This window comes from Bos taurus, chromosome 1 (genome assembly GCF_002263795.3).
Source record: "Bos taurus isolate L1 Dominette 01449 registration number 42190680 breed Hereford chromosome 1, ARS-UCD2.0, whole genome shotgun sequence".
In the NCBI taxonomy this organism is placed as follows: Eukaryota; Metazoa; Chordata; class Mammalia; order Artiodactyla; family Bovidae; genus Bos; species Bos taurus.
The window spans coordinates 15,434,432-15,454,707 of NC_037328.1; the positions used below are offsets into that span (position 1 = coordinate 15,434,432).

Below are 20,276 nucleotides of genomic sequence, written 5' to 3' on the forward strand. Positions count from 1 at the left end.
ATATTTAAAGTCAAAAGCTAAGTCTATATCCATTTCTATCTCTAGCTCTATCTATAAAATATTTTATTACTGGTTAATATATATGAAATATAATCTCTTATAATTCTAGGGAGAGGTTTATAAATAGTATATCTGTATGTATATGTAGCCCAATATGAAAATCACACGTTAATGTAACTATTAACACCTGACTTACAGTCTACTCCGTCCAAAATATAGCATCTGTGTGTATGTGTATTATATTATTATAATTTAGCCATAAACTTTGGGCATGATTTGACTACTCTATAAAAGCAAGCAATTGCCACTAATTGCTTGCCTGATGATCTCAGTGGGAATTTAATTTGGAATTACTGATGCCAAATGCAAATGTGCTACAGGAAATATATGCTATGCTAAAAGCCACATTAAAAAATGTATTTGAGGTATGAGGCAGGAAAATATTGATAAATCCTATCTATAATAAAACAGAAAATAAATTCCTGTACATTGTATGCTATGCAAATGTCAAGACAGTAGCAAAGCAGCAGTATTCATTGGCACAGGATGGCATATTAATGAAATTGAGCAGTTGATATGGGGCAACTTTCTGAAAAAGGATGTGACTGGCTGAGGCAACACATGAAGACTTTAGGCTAAAATATGTAGCCATATCTCATGATGATAATCAAATCAAGAATTTTAATTTTCAGAAAAGTATGGCTTTCACATCATGAAAGGCTTCAAATGTTGTACAGAGGAAATAACTTTTGGCAGTTAAAAAATTTAGAGGAAGGGAAGGGAACATTTCATAAGTAGAACTGTGGAAAGATCAGACTTGATAATTTATAGACAGAAAAAAAGACAGGCATGGACAAATTTTCACCTTGAAGTTGCATTCTTTGCATTTCATGTTAATTCATGACTACATGAAATGTAAAATTCTCAAAGCATCTCTTAAGGCATTGTATGTCCCCTCAATCATATTAACTTTTGAATTAAAATATTTTACAAACTATAATGAATGGAAATACTTTATCAGAAGAACATATTTTTCAATTGAGCAGAGTTGACAAGAAAAATAAGAGAAACCTGAATAGTGACAAATTGAAATATGTCATTCACTGGATAGGAAGGTAAAGACTTTCTTTCAATGAGAATCAAGGGAAGTGGCAAAAATTCCCTCCTTGATAAAGCTTTAGTCAGGCTTACATAGAACCCACTTTTTATATGGTCTTTGTCCTTAGCTCTGTCTCTGATTTACCTTTAAAAGGGAATGCTGCTAAATCAGTTTAGTGAAACTCCTTCCACCCTTGATAGCTGATTACTGTCAATATCTGGTCAAGTTCCTTAATGTATATGTCCATAGCCTGCTTTTAGAAGAACCCTATTAGGTCAGTTTAGTAAGAATTGTATTCTCCTTGAAATTTAATCAAGTTCTTCTCAATAATTTTTCATCCATTGACTCCTGTCACTCTGCTTCATTGGCTATAAATCCCTACTTGTCTTTGTACTCAGAGTTCTGTTTAATCTTCCTCCTTCATTTCAACAGTATTGACCCCTACTGCAAAACTTTTGAATAAAGTTTTCCTTACAATTTTTAGCAAGTTTCAGAATAACTTATCTTTGACAAAAGAAAGCATAATCTCAAGAAAGATAATTAAAAAATAACTACTTTCTTTCTTCTTTTTAAGAGGAGATGACAAAGACAGATCAGAAGCAAATAGACATTGATCTGTTTTCTGTAATTTTGTACATGTAAAGTGTTAGAGTTATAAGTATTTTTTAAATATACCCAACCGGACATTCAGACAGGGAAAGATGGAAGATTTATACCCAACTTTGTGAACTGACCAAGTTGTCGTTGCAAGAAGAAAAGATGCTTGTATGCATAGTATCTAAATGTGAACCAAGCTAAACATGCAACACTTTTGTGCACAGGATCACTATAAATTCTGCAGAACTGGACATATCTTACAGAATCTAATATCTGGAAAGGAACACAGGAATCATCTACAAATCTTTATTCTATATATGAGAAACCTTGTTCTGGGGTACTGGGGAGCATGATGGCTGAGTCAAGACCACAATCTTTGTGTGTGTGCTCAGTCACTTCAGTCATGTCCAATTCTGTGTGATCCCATTGACTACAGCCCACCAGACTCATTCTTCCACAGTATTTTCCAGGCAATAATACTGGAGTGGGTTGCCATTTCCTTCTCCGGGGGATCTTCCTGACCCAGGCTTTGAACCTGGGTCTCCTACATTGCAGGCAGATGCTTTACCGTCTGAGCCACCAGGGAAGCCCAGACCACAGTCTTTGGCTTTTTATATTCCTTTCATGAAACTATACTTCTATGCCAATTATTATATTACCAATGATGAATGTATTATCAGAGATTAGTTTCTATATATCATTAACAATGTTACTCAATATTGGAACTCATTTTTGAAGTGATAATACCAAGTAATAACCAAGGAAGCATTTTATTATGTCCTTTATATGTATTTAAGCAATAAAATAAATATATAATACAGATCAGAATGATCATGGCATATTAGTACACTCACTTATTTTTAGGTAATGCCAAGAATTTGAGATTATTAAAATGAGCACTTTTCCAATTTCCATGCTGATGGACATGAAGCTAACATGTAAGAAGAAATACATTCTGAGAAATGCGAGTCATTTCCCCACTATGGATTTTATGGCTAGAATGTGTTAGCAAACTACTTTTGAATAAATAGTCCTTAGATTAAAAACTCAGGAAATTAATCTGAGAAATATCAATAGCCTCGGATATGTAGTTGATACCACTCCAATGGCATAAATGAAAAGGAACTAAAGAGCCTCTTGATGAGTGTGAAAGAGGACACTGAAAAATTGGCTTAAAACAACATTCAAAAACCTAAGATCATAGCATCCGGTCCCATCACTTCATGGCAAACAGATTGGGAAAAGTTGAAACAGTGACAGATGTTATATTCTTGGGCTCCAAAATCACTGTGGACAGTAACTGTAGCCATGAAATTAAAAGACTCTTGCTCCCTGGAAGGAAATCTCTGTCAAACGTAGACAACTTACTAAAAAGCAGAGACATCTCTTTGCCAACAAAGGTCTATATAGTCAAAGCTATGGTTTTTCCAGTAGTCATGAATGAATGTGAGAGAGAGTAGGACCATAAAGAAAGCTGAGTGCTGAACAATTGATGCTTTTTTGAATTGTGGTGCTGGATAAGACTCTTGAGAGTCGATTGGACAGTAAGGAGATCAAATCCATCAATCCCAAAGGGAATCGGTCCTGAATATTCATTGGAAGGACAGATGCTGAAGCTGAAGCCCCAATACTTTGACCACCTGATGCAAAGAGTCTACTCATTTGCTACTCAAAAGACCCTGATACTTGGAAAGATTGAAGGCAAGAGGAGAAGGGGATAACAGAGGATGGAATGATTGGATGGCATCACCTAGTCGATGGACATGAGTTTAAGCAAACTCCAGAGACAGTGAACAACAGGAAACCTGGTGTACTGAAGTTCATGGGGTTGCAAGATTTGGACAAAACTTAGTGACTGGAGAACAATAATAATTATATCATTCATAAAATTAATTTGGCTACTGCTTATATACAGATGTTTATTTCAAAGGTAATTTTAAATAGTGCTGTGTAGCTTTCTTGTGACTAAGAAATATATGAATATGCTAACTCATAGTGTGTGCATGCTATGTTGCTTCAGTCATATCCGGCTCTGTGCAACCCTAGACTGTAACCTGCCAGGCTTCTCTGTCCATGCTGCTGCTGCTAAGTCACTTCAGTCGTGTCCGACGTTGTGAGACCCCATAGACAGCAGGCTCTGCCGTCCCTGGGATTCTTCAGGTAAGAACACTGGAGTGGGTTGCCATTGCCTTTTCCAATGCATGAAAGTGAAAAGTGAAAGTGAAGTTGCTCAGTCGTGTCCGACTCTTCGCAACCCCATGGACTGCAGCCCACCAGGCTCCTCTGTCCATGGGATTCTCCAGGCAAGAGTACTAGAGTGGGGTGCCATTGCCTTCTCCATAGAACTCTCTATATAAGAATACTGGAGTGGAATTCCACGCCCTCCTTCAGTGGATCTTCCCAACCTAGGTATTGAATGGAGTCACTTATGTCTCCTGCATTAGCAGGCAGATTCTTTACCACTAGTGCCACATAGGAAGGCCAACTCACAGTACTTTGCTCTAATCTTGACAGGTTAGTTCTTGCATTAAAAAAAAAAAAAAAAAGCCCAAAGTAAGTGGAAGTTACCAGCTGACATCTCAATAAAGAACAAATTTCATCCCCAACTGGGAATATTTACTAATATCTTAAAATACAATTGCCTTTTAAAACACTTCTTAATTTTATTTTCATTTAAAATGTATTTACCATATAATTTTTACCTCAGAAAAAGTCACAGAATTTCCCAAATAGAGTTAATATTCAACTCCCTATTATGATATTGATAAATTAACTCACTTGTTATCTGTTTCCAAATAATTGTTGAAACATTATGATATGAAAATAAATTACATTGTTTCTATCATTGCTTTTGCTAACATGTACTGAGGGTTGCCAATTTGAGTATGTGTCCTCATATTTGAACCTGATAATCACAGTTTATAGATATCATGCTATATTTCATAATTATTTTTCCTGAATATATACTGCCTCTAATAAAAAATATTCTAGAATATAATGAAGAGTAAGGGGATTTTGTTAACAAAAACATCATACGTAGGTTATAGCTATGTACTATACTAAACATAACTGCCAATACTAAACATAACTGCCAAAAATATCTTCCATACTCTAAAAATGTCAAATATGAATACTGATATGTTTGCCATTCTGTTCTTTCTCAACAGTGAAATTTTAATTTTGATTCTTTCACGTGTATATATATATATATATGTATGTTCATGTATGTGAATATATGTGAATATATTGTTCAATCATAAGTCATGTCCTACTGTTGAGATCCCATGGACTGCCACACACCCTGTTTCCCTATTCTTTACTGTTTTCTGGAGTTTGTTCAAACTCATGTCCATTGAGTCGCTGATGACATCCAATCATCTCATTTTCTGTCACACCCTTCTCCTTCTTCTGTCTTTCCCAGCATCAGGGTCTTTTCCAATAAGTTGGCTCTTTGCATATATAAATATATATTCACTCTATGTGTCTTCCCTGGAGGCTCAGAGGGTATAGCGTCTGCCTGCAATGCAGGAGACCTGGGTTTGATCCCTGGGTTGGGAAGATTCCCTGGAGAAGGAAATGGCGACGCACTCCAGTATTCTTGCCTGAAGAATCCCATGGATGGAGGAGCATGGTAGGCTACAGTCCATGGGATCGCAAAGAGTCAGAGACAAAGGAGCGACTTCACTTTCACTCTATACTGGACACATATATATATCACTGTTGGAAAATGCTCAGTTTTATTTATCAAGAAACAGTAGGTATTCAAAATTTAATTGTAAGAAAGCTTAATTTCCATTAAAAAATTAAGTCACTGCACAATAATATGCTTTATAGTTAAAAAAAAATAAGTAGTGTATTTTTTCTTATGTTCTCAAGAGAGCAATACTCATCTTTACTTCTGACAGCATTGTGTCATCATATATGGTACTTGATCCCTTAAATAATGTCCCTATTTTTATTTAAATGTCTATACTAGATGTTATCGCTAAAGGATGATGCAATTCTGTTTTGCTACAAAACTTACTCCTACAAAATCAGTTTAAAGTTCAGTATACTATTCTATACTTTATAGAATATTGAAAATAATTTGCACCTTGTTTATGCTTTGGTTTTATTTGGTGTGATATTTTAACTATCAGTCATTTCAAACACTGCCATGGTAAGGTGCCTTGCAAAAAGCAACGTTAAAATTTATCTAAATATTAATGACTGAACAGATTGCACATCTCTAGTCAGAATAATATAATAGTTTATGGCTACTGATACTAAGCCATTAGCAAATGTTGGAGATAGTTGCTTAGGTAGAAAAGTTTTGTCCCCTGGCTATTCCTCAAGATCATATTTTGAGCTTGTTGTGGAAAGGAATCAGATGCCTAAGGCTTCCTCTTAAAGATTCTGAATGTTCACCTCTGGGAAGGGTAGCCACTGCACTAATTATACAGAATTATTACTTTGTGTCTGCTTTATGATAAGCAATTTTTAAATGGGGGAATTCTTGCCAACAGGGAATCCTTTCTAGTGGCTCAGGCAGATACAAAAACAAATAACTCTACCACAAGGCTTGGCGATTGAACAACAAAATACCGCAAGGCAAAACACAGTTCAGCAGGAAGGGAATAGGTAAGGTCACTGTCTCAAAAGGTATTAGCAATGACCGCAGTTATGAAGTGCAGGGGATTCACATGGAAAGATTCCCCAAAGAGGATGAACTTTAACCTCTAATATTTGCAAGCATATCAATTTCATAGAGCACAGTGCTTGTCGAAAGTTTTACAAAAAGAATCTGGACATACACACACACAATAGTGGAAGGACTATTTACACTGGAACACAGAATTTTGCGGTTGTTGTTTACAAGCAAAATATTGTACAGGAATCCTTTAAGCTAGGCTTCAACAATATGTGAACTGAGAACTTCCAGATATACAAGCTGAATTTAGAAAAAGCAGGGGAATTAGAGATCAAATTGCCAGTATCCATTGGATCACAGAGAAAGCAAGAACATTACAGAAAAAAAAATCTGTTTCTGCTTCATGGAGTACATGAAAGCCTCTGTGTGAACTAAAATAAACTGTGGAAAATTCTTAAAGAGATGGGAATACCAGACTACCTTACCTACCTCCCGATAAACCTGTATACAGGTCAAGAAGCAACAGTTAGAACTGGACATGGAAAAATGGACTGGTTCAAAATTGAAAAAGGAGTGTGTCAAGGCTGCATGGTGTCCCCCTGCTTATTTAACTTAAATGCAGAGTACATCATGAAAAATGCTGGGCTGGATGAATCATACACTGGAATCAAGATTGGTGGGAGAAATACCAATAAACTCAGATATGCAGATAACACCACCCTTATGGCAGAAAGTGAAGAGGAACTAAAGTATCTCCTGATGAAGCTGAAAGGAAAGTGAAAAAAGTTGGCTTAAAACTCAACATTCAAAAAAAAAAAAAAAAAAACAAAGATCATCACAACCAGCCCCATCACTTCATGGCAGGTAGGTGGGGAAACAATCTCAACAGTGACATTTTATTTTGGGGGGGCTCCAAAATTAGTGCAGTGACTGCAGCCATGAAATTAAAAGACACTTGCTCCTTGGAAGAAAAGCTGTGACAAAACTAGACAGTGTATTTAAAAGAAGAGACATCACTTCACAAATAAAGGTGTGTAGAGTCAAAGCTATCGTTTTTCCTGTAGTTATGTATGGCTGTGAGAGTTGAGCCATAAAGAAGGCTGAGCACCAAAGAACTGATGCTTTTGAACTATGATGTTGGATAAGACTCCTGAGAGTCCCTTGGATAGCAAGGAGAACAAACCAGTCAATCCTAAAGGAAATCAACAATAAATATTGTTTTGAAGGAATGATGCTGAAGCTGAAACTCCGATACTTTGGCCACCTGACACAAAGTACAGAATCTTGGAAAAGACCATGTTGCTGGGAGAGACTGAGGGCAGGAGGAGAAGGGAGCAACAGAGGGTGAGATGGCTGGATGGCATCTGACTCAATGGACAAGAGTTTCAACAAACTCCAGGAGATAGTGAAGAACAGGGAAGCCTGGCATGCTGCCGTTCATGGGGCTCAAAGGGTCTGACACAACTGAATGACTGAAAAACAACAAACAACTGTATTGGAAATAGCTTCAGGCTTGCCATTGAATTGAATTTCCAATTCTGCCAGATAGCAAAGATGTAACCTTCATTTTCTGTTTATTAATTTGGACTTTAGGTTTTCTTTTGTACTTTATTTATAGAATTATTGAATTGAACTGGTTTCCTTAATCTCTGAGAGTCCACAAACATAGAAAACATGCTGCTGCTGCTGCTAAGTCACGTCAGTCGTGTCTGACTCTGTGCGACCCCATAGAAGGCAGCCCACCAGGCTCTGCCGTCCCTGGGATTCTTCAGGCAAGAACACTGGAGTAGGTTGCCATTTCCTTCTCCAATGCATGAAAGTAAAAAGTGAAAGCGAAGTCGCTCTTCGTGTCCAACTCTTAGTGACCCCATGGACGGCAGCCTACCAGGCTCCTCCATCCATGGGATTTCCCAGGCAAGAGTACTGGAGTGGGGTGCCATTGCCTTCTCCATAGAAAACATGAACCTAGGACAAATTTTTAAAATGTAGAGGAGAGTTTTAATATTTAACACATATTGGTAAATATTACCTTTGACATTGAACCATATAAAAGCTAACATTTGCTTTTGGCTAGAATTTTATAAACCTCTTCCCTGGTGGCTCAGATGGTAAAGCATCTGCCTTCAATGAGGGAGACATGGGTTTGATCCCTGGGTTGGGAAGATCCCCTGTAGAAGGAATTGGCAACCTACTCCAGTACTCTTGCCTGGAAAATCCCTTGGACAGAGAAGCCTGGTAGACTACAGTCCATGGGGCAGCAGAGTCAGACATGACTGAGCGACTTCACTTGGTTTTGCTAACTATTCTTGTTTTTAAAAGCCTCTGGTAGTTTAATACATACATATTATACATACATTTATATATACATGTACTCACATATATACATTATATATAGAGACTACATTGAATATAAATGCATATTCATTTATATATATATAATGAATATATATTGAAATATATATTCAATATATATATTCATATATATTGATATTCATATATTTGAATATATATATTCAAATTATAATGAAAATGAAGACTAATCTTGCTTTCATAAATATGATTTTAATAAGTTAATATCTTAAAAATCACAGAATTCACAAAAGAGAAATAATACAAGAGGTCCTAGGTGGCAATGGCAATGATATTGAAAAATAGATTATCTTTAGGCTTTCATATCTTCTACTATATGTTTACATGATTAATAAAAATCTACATATTAATTCACAGACTGTAAGAAGGAGATTTTGTAAAACTGGATGTAAAAGGAATACAGATTTTTAAAAAGTCAAGGAACTATGTTCACCTAGCTATTATCACAATGAAAAGATGTAAGGAGACATTATTTGGATCTAATTAAATGGCAGCTGTATAGACCAGAGTATTTTGACAGTGCTTATATCCATTAAGTTCAGTTGCTCAGTCATGTCTCTTTGAGACCCCATGGACTGCAGCATGCCAAGTTTCCCTGTCCATCATCAACTTCCGGAGCTTGCTCAAATTCATGTCCATCAAGTCGGTGATGCCATCCAACCATCTCATTCTCTGTCGTCCATTACCTCGACTGAATCTCTGATTTAAAGTTACCAGCCTAAGAAGAAACTGCAAAACTTGGCAGGATCTGAATTTGTTGCTTCCTCAAAGTTGGAATTAGAAAACTCATATTCTAGGCATAACAGGAGGCATCAAAGCAACTTTTAAGACTACTTCAGACTTATTGATGTTGAGATATTCCTGTTTTGATGACTGCCCTGTCTTTTTATTCCTTTCTTTTCCTTTCCTTTACTCTCCTCTCCTTTCCTTTCCTTGCCTTTGCATTCGTCTCCTTCACCTCTCTCTCTGCTTCTCTCTCTCCCCTTATTGGCTTCTCTCGTGGCTCAGCTGGTAAAGAATCTGTCTGCAATGCAGGAGACCTGGGTTCTATCCCTGGGTTGGGAAGATACTCTGGAGAATGGAAAGGCTACCCACTCCAGTATTAGCTGAGCACACAACACAGTCATCACTGTACCTGACAATTACTTGCTTAACACAAGAATTTCACTTTCTCTGTCATTTCCTCTCAGTCTCTGAAGTCCTTTTTTTTTTTCCTGAACACATTTTTTTGGTGATTGGTACCTATGACCTGATTTTAGTCTCACTTCTTGCTGAGTGAGACTAAATTTTGCTAGCTGGATTCTTGAATTCTGCCTGCTCTTAGGAAAGCCAGAACTCTTGGGAAAGTCAGAGCTGATTACAAAACACAATCCAGATTATGAGAACTGAAATATAAAAAGCTTTATCTTGAATTTTGAAAGGCTCATGATTAATTGAGTTTCCCATAGCTCCGTTGGTAAAAAATTCACCTGCAATGCAGGTGAAAGTGAAAGTGAAGTCGCTCAGTTGTGTCCAACTATTTGTGACCCCATGGACTGTAGCCTATCAGGCTTTTCCGTCCATGGGATTTTCCAGGCAAGAGTACTGGACTGGGTTGCCATTTCCTTCTCCAGAGGGTCTTCCCGACCCAGGGATCGAACCCATGTCTCCTGCATTGCAGGCAGACGCTTTTACCCTCTGAGCCACCAGGGAATCAATGCAGGTGACCCCAGTTCAATTCTTGGGTTGGAGAAGGGAAAGGCTACCCACTCCAGTATTCTGGCCTGGAGAATGCCATGGACTCTATAGTCCATGGGGTTGCAAAGAGTTGGACATGACTGAGCAACTTTCAATTTCACTTCGTGATTAATTAAATAGGGCAACTCATTATACAACCTCACTATATGTAATACTCTCCATTTTGTGAATAAAAAGCTTATTAGGGTAAGCTTTACAAACAATGAAAAACAAATTAAGTCTTTTAAAATCGAATTGTTAGCATAATATGTATTGTCCTGGTAAAACAACAAAACTGTTGTTGCTAGTATGTGTGGCTTTTAAAATATTAAATAAAATGTTAAATTAAATTAAAATTTGAAAATTTTATATCACGAATATTAGCTTTTAAGAAGCATATGTACTAGGAACAACAACTTTATTGTGTAATAGAATATTCTATTTAAAAAGTTTTCCCCACCATAAATCTCAGTATATAAAGATATCATTTGCTTCCCTCCATACCACAATTTTATCCCAGTTCAAGGCCATATTCATTACCTAGTGAATTTTAGAAGCTCTGTTCCAACTGGCTTACTGGCCTACTAGCTTCTATTTCAAGATAATGTTCAGTTTAGTTCAGTTCAGTTCAGTTGCTCAGTCGTGTCCGACTCTTTGTGACCCCATGAATCACAGCACGCCAGGCCTCCCTGTCCATCACCAACTCCCTGAGTTCACTCAAACTCATGTCCATCGAGTTGGTGATGTCATCCAGCCATTTCATCCTCTGTCGTCCCCTTCTCCTGCCCCCAATCCCTCCCAGCATCAGAGTCTTTTCCAATGAGTCAACTCTTCGCATAAGGTGGCCAAAGTACTGGAGTTTCAGCTTTAGCATCATTCCCTCCAAAGAACACCCAGGGCAGACCTCCTTCAGAATGGACTGGTTGTATCTCCTTGCACTCCAGGGGACTCTAAAGAGTCTTCTCCAACACCACAGTTCAAAAGCATCAATTCTTCAGTGCTCAGCTTTCTTCACAGTCCAACCCTCACATCCATACATGACCACTGGAAAAATGATAGCCTTGACTAGGCGAACCTTTGTTGGCAAAGTAATGTCTCTGCTTTTCAATATGCTACCTAGTTTGGTCATAACTTTTCTTCCAAGGAGTAAGCGTCTTTTAATTTCATGGATGCATTCACCATCTGCAGTGATTTTGGAGCCCCAAAAAATAAAGTCTGACTGTTTGCACTGTTTCCCCATCTATTTCTCATGAAGTGATGGGACCAATGTTACTATGCTGCTTAAACCCATCCAAAAGTTCTCATCATACCTCTTAAGTGAAAAACTTCTTGATGATGTACAAAGATCAACATTAGCTGGCCTGTACCTACTTCTGTGACCTTGTATCCATCAGGTTAACTGTATCTCTTAAATTCTAACCATCCATAGCTCTTTCACGCTTTCAGCCTTTTGTACTATCAGTCTCATCTGTCTAATCACTTTCTTATATATTTCATCTCAATGCAGTTGCATGCCTTCATTCTACCTAATTAAACTGTAAGTTCCATGACAATAAAGATGATGTTGTTTTTTGCTGTACAGCACCTGAATTTATATCTGACATTCAGTAGGTACTCAGTAATAGTTAATTGAATTAATTAAAACCCAGGAACATATGTATTTTTAGACAGTAACACTCCCTTTAACAAAGGAAGAAGATGTTTGGTTGGCTTTCCTAAAAGCACAGAACTCAGTACTTCAATCCTCTGTTAAGTCTATAATACTAGAGATCTCTTCAAGAAAATCAGAGATACTAAGGGAACATTTCATGCAAAAATGGGCTCGATAAAGGACAGAAATGGTATGGATCTAAGAGAAGCAGAAGATATTAAGAAGAGGTGGCAAGAATACACAGAAGAACTGTACAAAAATCTTCACGATCAAGATAATCATGATGGTGTGATCACTCACCTAGAGCCAGACATCCTGGAATGTGAAGTCAAGTGGGCCTTAGAAAGCATCAGTACAAACAAAGCTAGTGGAGGTGATGGAATTCCAGTTGAGCTATTTCAAAACCTGAAAGATGATGCTGTGAAAGTGCTGCATTCAATATGCCAGTAAATTTGGGAAACTCACCAGTGGGCATAGGACTGGAAAAGGTCAGTTTTCATTTCAATCTCAAAGAAAGGCAATGCCGAAGAATGCTCAAACTACCACACAATTGTAGTCATCTCACATGCTAGTAAAGTAATACTCAAAATTCTCCTAGCCAGGCTTCAGCAGTAAATGAACCATGAACTTACAGATGTTCAAGCTGGTTTTAGAAAAGGCAGAGCAACCAGAGATAAATTGCCAACATCCGCTGGATCATCGAAAAGCAAGAGAGTTTCAGAAAAACCTCTATTTCTGCTTTATTGACTATGCCAAAGCCTTTGACTGTGTGGATCACAATAAACTGTGGAAAATTCTGAAAGAGATGGGAATACCAGACCACTTGACCTGTCTCTTGAGAAACCTATATGCAGGTCAGGAAGCAACAGTTAGAACTGTACATGGAACAACAGACTGATTCCAAATAGGAAAAGGAGTATGTCAAGGCTGTATATTGTCACCCTGCTTATTTAACTTATAAGCAGAGTACATCATGAGAAACGCTGGGCTGGAAGAAGCACAAGCTGGAATCCAGATTGCTGAGAGAAATATCAATAACCTCAGACATGCAGATGACACCACCCTTATGGCAGAAAGTGAAGAGGAACTAAAAAGTCTCTTGATGAAAGTGAAAGAGGAGAGTGAAAATGATGGCTTAAAGCTCAACATTCAGAAAACGAAGATCATGGCATCTGGTCCCATCATAGATTGGGAAACACTGGAAACAGTGTCAGACTTTATTTTTCTTGGCTCCAAAATCACTGCAGATGGTGATTGCATCCATGAAATTAAAAGACGCTTACTCCTTGGAAGGAAAGTTATGAACAACCTAGATACCATTATTCAAAAGCAGAGATACTTTGCCAACAAATGTCCTTCTAATGAAGGCCACGGTTTTTCCAGTGGTCATGTATGGATGTGAGAGTTGGACTGTGAAGAAAGCTGAGCACCGAAGAATTGATGTTTTTGAACTGTGGTGTTGGAGAAGACTCTTGAGAGTCCCTTGGACTGCAAGGAGATCCAACCGGTACACTCTAAAGGAGATCAGCCCTGGGATTTCTTTGGAAGGAATGATGCTAAAGCTGAAGCTCCAGTACTTTGGCCACCTTATGTGAAGAGCTGACTCATTGGAAAAGACTCAGATGCTGGGAGGGATTGGGGGCAGGAGGAGAAGGGGATGACAGAGGATGAGATGGTTGGATGGCATCACCAACTCGATGGACATGAGTTTGAGTGAACTCCAGGAGTTGGTGATGGACAGGGAGGCCTGGAGTGCTGCAATTCATGGGGTTGCAAAGAGTCAGACACAACAGAATGACTGAACTGAAGTGAACTGATCTGAATGCATTGCTTTTCACAGATTTTATTGCCTATTTTGTGAAGTAGTCAGCCCTTTAAATAAGCTAAGAATTAACTGCACATTTTTAAAGAATAATCTAAAATAGCTTGACTCTTTTTTTCAGTGATTGAGTTTTCTCATTTGATTTATGCTGAGGGAAACTACCAAGGGAATAAAAACCAATATATCCTTTGGCACATGTAGAGGATAATTCAATTAATAATTTCATATATCTGGTTCTACTGTATGTTCACTCAATGAAGAATCAGCTATGGCAATTAACTGGATTCAATTCATGGTATCATGGGAGTTCTAATGGCTCCATGGAATACTAAATTAGATGTGTGCTTATTGCAACTAACCATAGCACTGGGTGTGCATTTGCTGTGCTCAATTTCAGCACTCAAGTTATGCATAAATCTCAGCATAATTTATAACTCTGGAGTCATAAGCATCATTTACATTGAGATACCTGTGACTTTTTAGTATATGCTGTGTTCTAATTTGACTGTTGTGTCCAAGGAGTCAGACACAACTGAGCAATAAAGAACACTGATCTAACATAAGAAAATTTTGATCATAAGTAAGATGAATTAATCCTCTTTCTACTATTGCTATTTTTTTCTCTTGTCCAAATCTGTCTCCTCCTTAAATCATACATACAAATATTAATAAGTATTGTACTACCTGTGGCTAGTCTGTTCCCTATTGCTGCTTTATATAATTGACATCTCCAGAAAAGGCTACACCATTTTAGATTATATTATTATTATTATTATACACAGTTTCACATGTAAATTTAGGATAGAAGCTTAAGTGAATCTCATAAGAATTTCTGAGTGATCAAAGGAAGGAAGACTGGCCATACAGATATAGCAGTGTTAAAGTTGCTTACAAATTACAATGATACTAATTTCCTCAGCATCGGATTTAGCATTAGCACATTCTGTAAGTTATGTAATGTGTGTTTATTTATGTCAAACAACTTTAAAGTTTGTCAATATTACTAGAATCGAAAAGTATCAAGTTAAATGCAAACTCTTTATCTGGTGACTTACTTTGATGTCTAGTTTGTTGATTTTATATGTGGTTAAAAATAGCTCTAAAATGTAACTCTCTGCTTAAACTTTCCAGGTCCATCAAACACTTGACTTTTAAAAAATTAAAAGCAAATGAAAACATTTCTGCTATTATATCTTAAGACCTTGATCACGAATTCTAGAATGCTGCTCATCTGATATATAATGGAATAACTGGGTCACAAAAATAGAAAACAAAGAAGAAAAACTCAGTATTGTTGCCATCATCATCATCACCATTCCAATAAAAACACTGAAATAATGATGATGATAATGGTTAAAATGGTGCATATGACCTGCCATTAATTATTTTAAGTATGTTATATAATTAACAAATTTAACTGCAATTATATCACATTATGTTTTATTATTATCATCATTTAACCTTTGTATTTATTCCCTTTTAACTGAAATACTGAAAAGTTGGGAATTATATAATCCTTTTCTACACCCCTTTAAGTCTCTTAATCGAAAACTTAAAATTGGTAACAAGTTGTCATATATTTATAACTTTCAAACAACCACAGTATTATTTAATAAGACTTAGATCATAATTTCTTTCTGCTTAACTACTGTTTATGTTTATACATTTTATATTTTAATGTGTACTTAATTAGAATATTTTTTACTGAAAGAGATGTAAAGTATTATTAAAACATAATAATTGTTTACTTAATAGAGCAAAGCAACTTGAGCCAGATAGAATAAATAAAGCAATTCAATTATGATTAGAAATAAAGCCTATGTGATATATTTAAGAGCATTTGATTCATAGTAAATAAATTGTTAATAGACAAAAAATGTACAGCTTCTCCTAAAATAATATTTTATTTGTATGAGTTTCTCCTTTTAGACAGTATTTTTTGACCTAAAAAAATGTATGTACTCTTTTTTTAAATCTAGGATATTTTAAATATTAGTAACTATCAGTTTAGCCAATGAATATACCAATACATATAAAACATCTGTACTATACTATTATGCACAGATTTATATTATACATAGTTGAGTTTACAATAATATTAATGCTTTTTAATTAATTTAAAAGTATATAGAAGCAAGAACCCATTGTAAACTACAGCCTGTATGAAAAATACCATAGGTAACAAAATTTAATCAAGAAAGCCTTTTTGTAACCTTTTATGTTTATTTAAAAAAATATTGTCAGCTTAATTAAATAAGCAACCACATAGTTTTTCAGTCACTTACAATTCTAATTTACAAAATGAACAAATCTATGAAGCTGATTTTGACTTCTCAGAATAGAACTTCAAATATAGATTAAAAACATGATAAATATTTTAGGATATCTATTACATGTGAAAACATTTTTGGGATTTTCCCAAGAGCTTCTGAAAAATCAAATATGTGTTTCTTTTTTTCTGTAGAAAAAGAAAGTCACTAGAAATAATTAAGTTTGTCTCTGTGGACATTATATTATAGCATAAAGGTTTTTACTTGTTTTAAGAAGGAAATGTTAGTCGTGTAAAATCAAAACATTTTAATAAAGTTTTACATAAGTGTGTATATATTCTAATGAAATTTTTAACTTGGTTTATTAGGGTATGATCTGGAATTTTTACATATCTAATTCTTATTTTTAAGCTAAGATCTAAAAAAAAAAGATCTTTTTATGATAATTAAGCAATCATAATGAGAAATATTGCTCAGGAAAATAAAAATGTTTAAATCAATCGTTTTAGCCTTTAGAGTATTTGAAACAAAAATTAATCATATTATAAACTATGAGAGAAACACAAACAAATAGAAAAGTATGAAAAATAGCTTGTATTTCATGGTATTGGGCTGATTGTATTAATAACTACTCTTTTTTACCTCAAAAGGGCAAACAGACTAAAAACCTTCATCAGAGGGCAGACAGACTGAAAACCACAATCACAGAAAACTAATCAATCTAATTACATGGATCACAGCCTTGTTAACTCAATGAAACTATGACCATGCCATGTAGGGCCACCCAAGATGGAAGGGTCATGGTGGAGAGATCTGACAACACGTGGTTCACTGGAGAAGGGAATGGCAAACCACTTCAATATTCTTGCCTGGAGAACCCCATGAACAGTAAGAAATGGTAAAAAGATACAACACAGAAAGATGAACTCCCCAGGTTGGTAGGTGCCCAATATATGCTACTGGAGATTAGTGGAGAAATAATTCCAGAAACAACGAAGAGACAGAGCCAAAGTAAAAACAACACCGAGTTGTGGATGTGATTGGTGATGGAAGCAAGGTCTGATGCTGTAAAGAGCAATATTGTATAGGAAACTGGAATGCAATAGGTCCATGAATCTATTAGGCAAACTGGAAGTGGTCAAACAGGAGATGGCAAAAGTGAACATCAACATTTTAGGAATCAGAGATCTAAAATGGACTGCAATAGGTGAATTTAACTCAGATGAGGATTGTATCTACTACTATATCTATTCTTGTGGGCAAGAATTGCTTAGAAGAAAGGGAGTAGTCATCATAGTCAACAAAAGAGTTTGAAATGCAGTACTTGAATGCAATTTCAAAAACTACAGAATAATCTCTGTTCATTTCCAAGGCAAATCATTCAATATCACGGTAACGCATCTAAGCCTAAAAGATGATGCTGAGAAAGTGCTGCACTCAATATGTCAAAATTTGGAAAACTCAACAGTGGCAAAAGGATTGGAAAAGGTCAGCTTTCATTCCAATCCCAAAGAAAGGCAATGCCAAAGAATGATCAAACTACCACACAATTGCACTCGTCTTAGTCCAGTTCAGTTCAGTTCAGTCGCTCAGTCCTGTCTGACTCTTTGCGACCCCATGAATTGCAGCACGCTAGGCCTCCCTGTCCATCAACAACTCCCGGAGTTCACTCAGACTCACATCCATCGAGTCGGTGATGCCATCCAGCCATCTCATCCTCTGTCGTCCCCTTTTCCTCCTGCCCCCAATCCTTTCCACCATGAGTCTTTTCCAATGAGTCAACACTTTGCATGAAGTGGCCAAAGTACTGGAGCTTCAGCTTTAGCATCATTCCTTCCAAAGAACACCCAGGACTGATCTCCTTTAGAATGGACAGGTTGGATCTCCTTGAAGTCCAAGGGACTCTCAAGAGTCTTCTCCAACACCACAGTTCAAAAGCATCAATTCTTCGGTGCTCAGCTTTCTTCACAGTCCAACTTTCACATCCATACATGACTACTGGAAAAGCCATAGCCTTGACTAGACGGACCTTTGTTGGCAAAGTAATGTCTCTGCTTTTGAATATGCTATATAGGTTGCTCATAACCCTCCTTCCAAGGAGTAAGCATCTTTTAACTTCATGGCTGCAGTCACCAAGATTGCAGTGATTTTGGAGCCCCCAAAAATAAAGTATGACACTGTTTCCACTGTTCCACTCATCTCACATGCTAGTAAAGTAGTGCTCAAAATTCTCCAAGCCAGGCTTCAGCAGTACATGAACCATGAACTTCCAGATGTTCAAACTGGTTTTACAAAAGGCAGAGAAACCAGAGATCAAATTGCCATCATCCGCTAGATCATCAAAAAAGCAAGACAGTTCCAGAAAAACCTCTATTTCTGCTTTATTGACTATGCCAAAGCCTTTGACTGTGTGGATCACAATAAATTGTGGAAAATTCTGAAAGAGATGGGAATACAGGACCAACTGACATGCGTCTTGAGAAACCTGTATGCAAGTCAGGAAAAAACAGTTAGAACAGGACATGGAACAACAGACTGGTTCAAATTGGAAAAGGTGTATGTCAAAGCTGTATATTGTCACCCTGCTTATTTAACTTATATGCAGAGTACATCATGAGAAATGCTGGGCTGTATGAAGCACAAGATGGAATCTAGATTGCTGGGAGAAATACCAATAGCCTCAGATATGCAGATGACACAACCCTTATGGCAGAGACTGAAGAAGAACTAAAGAGCCTCTTGATGAAAGTAAAAGAGGAGAGTGAAAAAGTTGGCTTAAAACTCAACATTCAGAAAACTAAGATCATGGCATCCAGTCCCATCACTTCATGGGAAATAGATGGGGAAACAGTGGAAACAATGGCTGACTTTATTTTTCTGTGCTCCAAAATCACTGCAGATGGTGATTGCAGCCATGAAATTAAAAGACACTTACTCCTTGGAAGGAAAGTTGTGACCAACCTAGATAGCATATTAAAAAGCAGAGACATTATCTTGTCAACAGAGGTCGATCTAGTCAAAGCTATGATTTTTCCAGTAGTCATATATGAATGTGAGAATTGGATTATAAAGAAAGCTGAGCACCAAAGAATCGATGCTTTTGAACTGTGGTGTTTGAGAAAACTCTTGAGAATCCCTTGGACTGCAAGAAGATCCAACCAATCCATGCTAAAGGAGATCAGTCCTTGGTGTTCATTGGAAGGACTGATGTTGAAAGGTGAAACTCCAATTCTTTGGTCACCTGATGAGAAGAGTTGACTCACTGGAAAAGAACCTGACTCTGGGAAAGATTGAGGGCAGGAGGAGAAGGGGACAACAGAGGATGAGATAGTTGGATGGTAACACCAACTCAATGGACACGAATTTTTATGGACTCCAGGAGTTGGTGATGGACAGGGAGGCCTGGTGTTCTGAGGTTCATGGGGTTACAGAGAGTCAGATGACTGAGTGACTGAACTGACTGAATCCAGTCTATGAACTGATCTATAATGCTGAACGAGATGAAGTTGAAAGGTTCTATTAGGACCTACAAGTTCTTCTAGAACTAACACCCAAAAAAGATGTCTTTTTCATTATAAGGGATTGGAATGCAAAAGTAGGAAGTTAAGAAATACCTGGAGTAACAGGACAATATTGCCTTGTGTACAGAATGAAGCAGGGCAAAGGCTAATAGAATTTTGCCAAGAGAACCCACTGGTCATAGCAAATACCCTCTCCCAACAACACAAGAGAAGACTTTACACGTGGACATCACCAGATGGTCAACATTGAAACCAGATGGATTATATCGTTTGCAGCCAAAGCTGCAGTCAGCAACTACCATCAGCAAAACAAGACTGGGAGCTGACTGGGGCACAGACAATGAACTTCTTATTGCCAAATTCAGCCGTAAATTGAAGAAAGCAGGAAAAACCACTAGAACATTTATGTATGACCTAAATCAAATCCCTTAGGATTATACAGTGAAAGTGAGAAATAGATTTAAGAGAGTAGATCTGATAGACAGAGTGCCTGAAGAACTATGGATGAAGGTTCATGACACTGTACAGGAGACAGGGATCAAGACTATCCCCAAGAGAAAGAAATGCAAAAGGGAACATGACTGTCTGCGGAGGCCTTAC

General features: G+C 37.0%; 1 protein-coding gene across 2 annotated transcripts in view; it reads right to left on the reverse strand.

The window, feature by feature from the left end:
* NCAM2 (neural cell adhesion molecule 2) overlaps positions 1 to 20,276 on the reverse strand; it is a 564,637-nt gene that overhangs the window by 115,562 nt on the left and 428,799 nt on the right. The window lies entirely within an intron of this gene.